Source organism: Wyeomyia smithii, chromosome 3, assembly GCF_029784165.1.
Source record: "Wyeomyia smithii strain HCP4-BCI-WySm-NY-G18 chromosome 3, ASM2978416v1, whole genome shotgun sequence".
Lineage (NCBI taxonomy): Eukaryota > Metazoa > Arthropoda > Insecta > Diptera > Culicidae > Wyeomyia > Wyeomyia smithii.
The window spans coordinates 174,599,429-174,608,388 of record NC_073696.1 but is presented as its reverse complement, the minus strand read 5'-3'; positions in this window follow the sequence as shown (position 1 = coordinate 174,608,388).

The window sequence follows — 8,960 nt, the reverse complement described above, 5'->3', positions numbered from 1 at the left end:
TTTCTAGAGACGTCACACTGATCAAAAAACTTTTGGCTCTGAAAATATTTATAATCACAATAATCCTCCCAAAATAGCATTTTAAATAGCTTCTCGGCCTATAGAAACGTTTATGCAAAGTTTAAGCCAAATCTAAAATGACAAAAAATATTGAAACTTGGACATTTTTTGTGGAACTGCTCAGTTAAAAAGTAATTTTAAGTTATATTAAAAAATGTGCAAACATATTGAAAACTTCAAAGTTTACAGAATAGTTAACTTAAATTTTGTTTTCCTCGAATTGATAAAGATGTCACTTAGTCTAGTCTGACTAAACGGTGTTAAAAAAATTCAATAACACTGGTCGACAAAAGCGAAAAAAAAGTTGCCCTAAAGCTAAAAATGGTTGCCCCCCAAAGGTTTTACAGCTTTATAACCATTCCTGTGAATTTTACAGCTTTTAGAGAATGCAGAAATGCATCAGAAGGCCACCGAGGAATTGCTTATCGGATTCGTCGCTTTTACGTTTGCATAGGGAAAAACTCTTTGGAAAAGTGATCTTTGCTAGGAACACCAAAACTCACAGGAATGGTTGAAATCCTACCTACCATCTTTCATGTTTTCCAGTGCGAGCTCTAGGACAAAACTTGGATTTTGAATGATGAAAGTGCTATGAAAGAAGGATTACTATTTTAAACATAGTTGCATTCAAACCAAAAGAATCAGTTCAGAAGCTTATTAAATTATTATTTACAAAGACATTTCGAGTTTGACCTTTATATCATTTGTATCTATCGCGTTACTATTACCTGCAATATAATCTGTATAAATGAATGCATCAAGATTTCAGTTTTTAACATTGTTGATTTTCTCGTCATTGTCGGTTTATCGATATCTGAATACCTACGTTACACTTCGTCGACCAGGTAAGCACCTTGCGATCAGCTACTGAAGGGTACTTCGTTAGCGTACGCTCCAACGTTTCAAATCATTGTAATGCTATGTTTCAGAATCATTTATTTTATTTTTCGAAATTTCGCGAAATTTCGCGAAATTTAGAGACCAATTTCGTTTCGTCTCGAGAACTCGAAATCCACCTTGATTTCGTTTCGACTAATTTGGCGAAACCGAAATTAAGGGTTAATTTCGTTTCGTTTCGTTTCGACACCAGAAAAGCCAGTTTCGCACACCCCTATATATATATATATATATATATATATATATATATATATATATATATATATATATATATATATATATATATATATTTTTTTTTTTTTTTTTTGTTTCAGGTGGAGGGGAAATTTGCATCCAAACCCCTGAGGTGACCAACCTCAGGGAGTGTGGGGTTGGTTTGAATCAGTGACCGGACCCACTAAAACCCCTCCAGTCTCCAGCCCATAATACTCCCCGGGACCACCGCTAGGTATTGCTTCGGGGAGCGGCTTTTGTGCTCGGTGCACCCTCTTGGTTCTATAGATCTCTTTGCTAACTTAGCTAACTAACCTGGAGACTGGCCGTTAGCTAACACTGGCGTGTTGGTGGTCAACCTGTCGCCTGTTTTGCAATTCTAAAACTATTTGAGAGGCGGCTGTACAAACCGCCCTCCAAATGTTTGGGTCTTTACACATCCTCCGAACTAGGTTGTCCGGAGTGGTGTCTGGCCCGCTCACTACCATCATGTCGCTCCGCGCATGCACGAAACGAGGGCACACGAAGAAGACATGCTCAGCAGTTTCTTCCGCATCCGCGCACTCGGGACACATGGGGGACCCCGCATGCCCGAATCTGTGTAGATACTGCCTGAAGCAACCATGACCTGACAGAATCTGTGTCAAGTGGAAGTTAACTTCTCCATGGCGCCTCCCGACCCATCCGGATACGTCCGGAATAAGTCGATGCGTCCATCTACCCTTTGCGGAATTGGACCATTCCTGCTGCCATCTGATCATCGAGAATGACCTTCTGGTGCCTCGTATACCCCTTGTGTCACGTTGATCGAAGCATTCTACGTCCTCCTTAATGGCTATGCTGATAGGCATCATGCCGGACAGGACGCAGATTGCGTCGTATGACACTGTACGGTACGCGCTCACAACCCTCAGGCACATGAGCCTGTAGGTACTTTCCAGTTTACGACGATGACTGTTGGTACCTAACGCTTTGGACCACGCTGGCCCACCATACCTAAGTATGGACGAAACCACGCTGGCAAAAAGTTTACGCTTGCTGCCATATACCGCTGAGCTATTGGACATCATTCGAGATAGTCCTGCAGCGGCCGTTGAAGCCCTCTTACAGGCATAGTCGACGTGACTCTTAAATGTGAGCTTATCGTCAACCATAACCCCCAAGAGCTTCAAGGAACGCCTTGAGGTAATGGTGCAGTCACCGACTCTGACCACCGCCTGTTGCTCTAATTTGCGGTTGTTCACAACCGTAACCTCCGTTTTATGGTGCGCTAACTCCAGTTTCCTAGAGTGCATCCAGTCTTCGACCTTGCGTATGCAGTGCGCGGCCGTCAACTCGACCTCTTCGATCGACTCGCCGTAGACCTCTAGCGTGATGTCGTCTGCGAAACCGACGATCACAACCCCTACAGGGAACTTTAGTTTCAACACCCCGTCATACATGACATTCCACAACACCGGGCCCAGGATGGAACCTTGCGGTACCCCTGCGGTGATTGGGACGCACTTCTGACCCTCCTCCGTGTTGTAAACTAGTACCCGATTCTGGAAATAATTTTCCAAAATCTTGTACAACGACACCGGTACGTGGATGCTCCTAAGCGCGAGCGCTATGGAGTCCCAACTGGCGCTATTGAATGCATTCTTCACGTCAAGCGTGACGATTGCGCAATAGCGAATGCCCCAACTCTTACGCTGGAGTGCTACCTCTGCCGTCTTGGTGACAGAGAGAATAGCATCCAGCGTGGATCTACCTTTCCGGAAGCCAAACTGGTTACTTGCCAGACCGTTTACACCCTCTGTGTACTTCACCAGTCTGTTGAGGATAATCCTCTCAAGCACCTTGCCCGTAGTGTCCAGCAGACAGATAGGTCTGTATGCCGATGGGTCCCCTGGCGGTTTCCCAGCCTTCGGCAACAGCACCAATCTCTGTCGCTTCCACCTGTCCGGAAAGAGGCAGTCATCCAGGCACTTCTGCATGACTGCTCGAAATAGATCGGGGGCCACTTTCATGGCCGTCCTGATGGCCAAGTTCGGGATTCCATCCGGTCCCGGTGCCTTGCTCACCTTTAGGGAGTTGGCGATCACGATGAGTTCCTCATTCGTAACCCTTACCTCCTCCACAACCTCGGCACGGCTGCCGTCTCTCACGGATTGGATGCCCGGCAGGTTGGCCGACCATCCCTGGTCTGTGTCTGAGATACTGGAACGTCGGACGTGAGACTCAGCAACCGGAGGCCAAGGATTTGGCTCGTGTCGTGGAAAGAGTCCCTCGATGATACGCTCCAGCATCGCTGGTGATCGCTCTGCAGGCGCCAACACGCCTTTGGTCTTCGCCATTACGACTCTGTAGGCGTTGCCCCACGGATTCGTATTGGCACTCGCGCATAGCCTATCGAAGCAGGCCTTTATGCTCGCCTTTATCGCACTTTTAAGCGCCGATCTTGCAGATCCGAATACTACACGGCGCTCTACCCTCTGTGCATCGGTACGTGCACGTTGCAACATCCGTCTTGCACGGAGGCACGCGCTACGGAGGTCCGCTATCGCGTCGGTCCACCAGTATACCGGTGACTTACCATTCCTAGGTTGGCGGGTCCTAGGCATGGTGGCGTCGCACGCCCGCGATAATGTGGCAACTAATTGGTCAGCACTCGGGCGGAGCCAACTGCCCCCCTCGCGCTCTCTTCTCATTGCTTCTGCAAATACCTCGGCATCGAAATGCGATGTCTTCCACCCGCGGACGGTCGGAGTATTGGCTCTACCCGTCGCCTGCCGCCTCACGTTCTGGACTACGCTATAGCAGACCGACTGGTGGTCACTATAGGTGTAGCCATCGTCTACCCTCCAGTTCACGATCAGTCCTGGGCTGGAGAACGTCACGTCGATGATCGACTCCGCACCATTTCTGCTGAATGTACACTTGGTTCCAACGTTGGCCAGATCTAGGTTGAGCTTTGCCAAAGCTTCCAACAAGATCTGACCCCTCCGGTTCGTGCGGCGGCTTCCCCACTCAACAGCCCAAGCGTTGAAGTCACCCGCCACTACTAAGGGTGTTAGTCCCGTCAGCTCCATAGATAACAAATCGACCATCTGGGTGAACCTTTCGATAGACCAACGCGGCGGAGCATAACAACTGCAGTAGAACACTCCGTCCACCTTGGCAACCGCGTATCCTTCATTTGAGGTTGACACAACCTCCTGAACCGGGAACTTGCTGGTCGTGCATATGGCCTCCGTACTGGACTTATCTGCAACCCAATTACCGTTTCCGGGAGGAATACAGTAGGGGTCCGATACGATTGCGATGTCCGACCGCGACTCAGACGCTGCTTGGTATAGCAGCTGCTGTGCCGCATAGCAATGGTTCAGGTTCAATTGTGTCACCCTCACGCCCGTGGTTTCGTGGCCGCCTTACCGGCTGGGCACCGTGGGCCTCCCATAAAGTGCTTGGCGTCCCGTTTTCCAGTACATACCAAGCACTTGGGAGGCTCCCCGCAGTCTTTAGCTTTATGGCCAGCACCACCACAACGCCTACATAACTGGCTCCTATCGGGCCCCTTGCAGGTCCAGGACTTGTGTCCTCCCTCGAAACACCTGAAGCAAACGTCCGGCTGCTGGAGTATGCTCAGGGGATATATATATATATATATATATATATATATATATATATATATATATATATATATATATATATATATATATATATATATATATTTGTATATATGGAAATAAAAAATGTAAAAAAGTAAGGGTTGTGTCACTTATCTTATGAATCAGCAGCACTGCTTGCGCTATCTCTTCAACTGCAGAGCGGCGATGCCGTACGCTTTCCCCCCGTCGGGGTTCCACAGCATACACGCCAACTAACCACTACCACAGCTCCGTATTCCTCTGCTGCGGGAATCGACCTTCGCTGATGCTGGACCAGCACGACACCTTTCAGCACTCGGGCCAAAACAAGCACGACTCACCACCTTCACACGCGAACGCCGCAATCGCGCCGATTAGCACCACTACCACTGGCGCTGTTCGGCTGTCGGGGCTCCCCCACCAAAAACGACGCGTATTCGCACACCATACAACACCACTGCGCACGCGAACGCTAAAAAAAAAAAAAGAGCGGGAAATTAATTTCGGTAATCCACAGAGCACTCTAGAAAAACGACTTTCCTGCTCGGCTGCCGAAAAGACTATGAGGGGAAGTGTTGAAATGGCAAGTTTTATATATCAATTCATCAGTTACGATCACATAGTCTTTTCGGCAGCCGAGCAGGAAAGTCGTTTTTCTAGAGTGCTCTGCGGACCGAAACTAATTTCCCGCTCTCTTTTTTAGCGTTCGCGTGTGCAGTGGTGTTGTTTGGTGTGCGAATACGCGTCGTTTTTGGTGGGGGAGCCCCGACTGCCGAACAGCGCCAGTGGTAGTGGTGCTAATCGGCGCGATTGCTGCGTTCGCGTGTGAGGTGGCGAGTCGTGCTTGTTTTGGCCCGAGTGCTGAAAGGTGTCGTGCTGGTCCAGCATCAGCGTAGGTCGATTCCCGCAGCAGAGGAGTACGGAGCTGTGGTAGTGGTTAGTTGGCGCGTATGCTGTTGAACCCCGACGGGGGGAAAGCGTACGGCGTCGCCGCTCTGCAGTTGAAGAGACAGCGCAAGCAGTGCTGCTGATTCACATACATATAAAGATAAGTGACACAACCTTTATTTTTTTAACTTTTTATTTCCGTATATACATACAGATATATTTCGATTTCGTATTTCCTCTCCTATTTATATATAGTCATACTCTTTAGCTTTAAATAGATAAGTACTTCAATATATTCCATATATTAATTATTAGCGGCATATAGTTCACAACCGCTATGGCGGTAGGTGGATTGCCTATTCCACCGGACATCTCATCTTGCTCAGAAGGTGACGAGTCCGGGATGGATTTTTCTGACATCCCGAATAATGAAAATAACGCTCTTTTCGATGTCGTTAAAAAGCGTAAAAGACCCCGTAAAACTGCCCCGGTTATCCCATCCAGTAAAGATGAGTCAAATCGGGTTAAAATGTATCAGGTTAACCAACCTGGTCTACGTTGGGTCGTGTATTTCCGACCCAAAAACAAGCCCCTTAGTTTTTTACAGATATGCAAAACCCTAAAGGAAAAGTACTCGAGCTTGACCGAGGTCTACAAGGTCAAAGCGGATAGACTCAAGGCAACATTCTCGGATCCCCGACAAGCAAATGCTGTCGTCCAGGATCCAAATTTCAATATCGAGTACCGCGTTTATATACCGGCACGCGTAGTTGAAATAGAGGGTGTTATAACCGAGGCTGACCTCACAGAAGAGGATGTTGTGAAAGGTATTGGATGTTTTAAAAATCCATCCCTTCCTGAAATAAAAATCCTCGAATGCAGGAGAATGTATTCGAAGGATAATACGGGCAATTATTCCCCAAATGACTCGTTTAGAGTAACTTTTGAGGGAAACTACTTCCGGATTTTGTCGAGCTCCACAAGCTTCGACTACCCGTGAGACTTTTCTTTCCAAAAGTCATGACGTGTACGAATTGTTTGCAGTTAGGGCACACGAAGACCTACTGCAACAAGAAACCTAAATGCTCCAAGTGTGGTGAAATCTCCGAGATTAACCACGCTTGCGGCGATCAAGAGACCAAATGCTGTCTTTGTGGTGGTGATCCACATGAAGTCGAGACGTGTCCGAAATATAAACAACGCTCAGAAGCGTTAAAGAAATCGACAAAACAACGCTGTAAGCAGTCATTTGCACAGATGCTGAAGACTGCCTTACAGCAACAGGAAAACCCATATTCCAGCTTGGAAAATGACGATCCCAATGATGATGAAGAGGTATATCAACCTCTTCCGTCAAGTGGAGCCGTGCGGAAACGACCAAGCGTATCTTCCCCCAAGCTCCCTAGAAAAGAGCAGAAGAAAACGCATATAGATACCCCAAGTGGTCCACCTTCTAAGCAAAATATAGCTAAGCCGTCACCTCCAGGATTCAAGCTTAATCCTGAGGGTAACAATTTCGATAAAGAGTTCCCCAAACTACCAGGAAAACAATCTGCTTCCGCCAAAAAGCAGTCATCGGAATCTGAAATACCGACCACTGATGGACGTATCTCATTCAAAATGATCGTTGAATGGATATTTACCACTTTTGGTCTATCTGATTCCCTCAAGAGTATGATTTCGGCTTGGCTTCCAACAATTTGCATGTTGGGTAAGCAATTAAGCACCAAATGGCCCCTCCTCGCGTTCGTATCCTTCGATGTCTAAATCAGACAGCCGAAGTGACGAATCGACAACAAGGATCATACAATGGAACTGTAGAAGCTTGATCCCCAAATTAGATAAATTTAAACTCCTGCTTCACGATAGCAAATGCGATATTTTCGCGCTATCTGAAACATGGTTGTCAACTGATACGACACTTGCCGTTCAAGACTTCAATGTCATCCGTTTAGACCGAGGAAACTCTTATGGCGGAGTGCTCCTTGGTATCAAAAAATGCTACCCATTCTTCCGAATTCCTCTCCCAGCAGTTGATGCAATAGAAATTGTTGCTTGCCATATAACAATTGCTGGGGAGGGCCTCTCTGTCGCATCAGTCTACATTCCGCCTAGAGCGGTTATTAACCGGTTGCAGCTGTCACAAATAACGGAACTGCTTCCGTCTCCACGCCTCATCCTGGGAGATTTCAATTCTCACGGTACGGCGTGGGGCGCACCCAGGGATGATAGCCGCGCTGTTCTTATTGAAAGCTTTCTCGATGACTTCGATATGACCTTATTGAACATACCTGGGTTAGCTACGAGAATTGCAAGGCCTCCAATACGAGAGAGCACATTAGACTTGTCGATGTGTTCCTCCTCAATGGCTTTGGACTGCAAATGGGAGATTATTCAAGATCCCCACGGTAGCGACCATTTGCCAATCAGTATTTCGATTAAGAGCAGGCTCCATTCTGCTACCACAGTCGAGGTAGAGTATGATCTTACCCGGAATATTGATTGGGAAAAATTCTCGAACACAATATCCCAGGGTCTCGAAACAACGGATGAGCTTTCTCCAACCGACGAATACAACTTCCTTGCAACATTATTGCTAGATAGCGCGTTGCAATCTCAGAAGAGACCTGCCCCTGAGAACAAGTTGAAAATTCGTCCCCACAAACAATGGAGGGACAAAGATTGCACCGAGATGAAAAAAGCTCTGAAAGCATCATACTTAGCATTCAGGAATGGTGGCTCAATTGAGCTCTATGATCAGTTTAGGGAGCTTGAAATAAAACAGTCTAAGCTACACAAACTGAAAAAAAGATCATACTGGCAAAATTTCATAAGCACGTTACCCAGAGATGCTTCTATGAGCTATCTCTGGAATACGGCTCGAAAAATGCGCAATAGGTCCGACAGTAATGAGGCTAATGAATACTCTGAACGTTGGATCTATGATTTCGCGAAAAAGGTATGCCCAGACGCTGTCCCATCACAGCAAAAATTCAGCGATACAACGGCTATTGAAGAACCAGAATTTACCATGTTGGAGTTTTCGATTGCCCTCGCGTCTTGCAAGAATAAGGCTCCAGGACCGGACAGGATCAAATGTAATTTGATGAAAAACCTGCCGGACTCGGCCAAGCTACGATTTCTTAAACTGTTTAATAAGCTTATCAGGAACAATATGATTCCGGAAGCTTGGAGACAGGTTAAGATTATCGCAATCAAAAAGCCAGACAAACCTGCCGCAGATCACCGCTCGTACAGGCCGATTGCGAT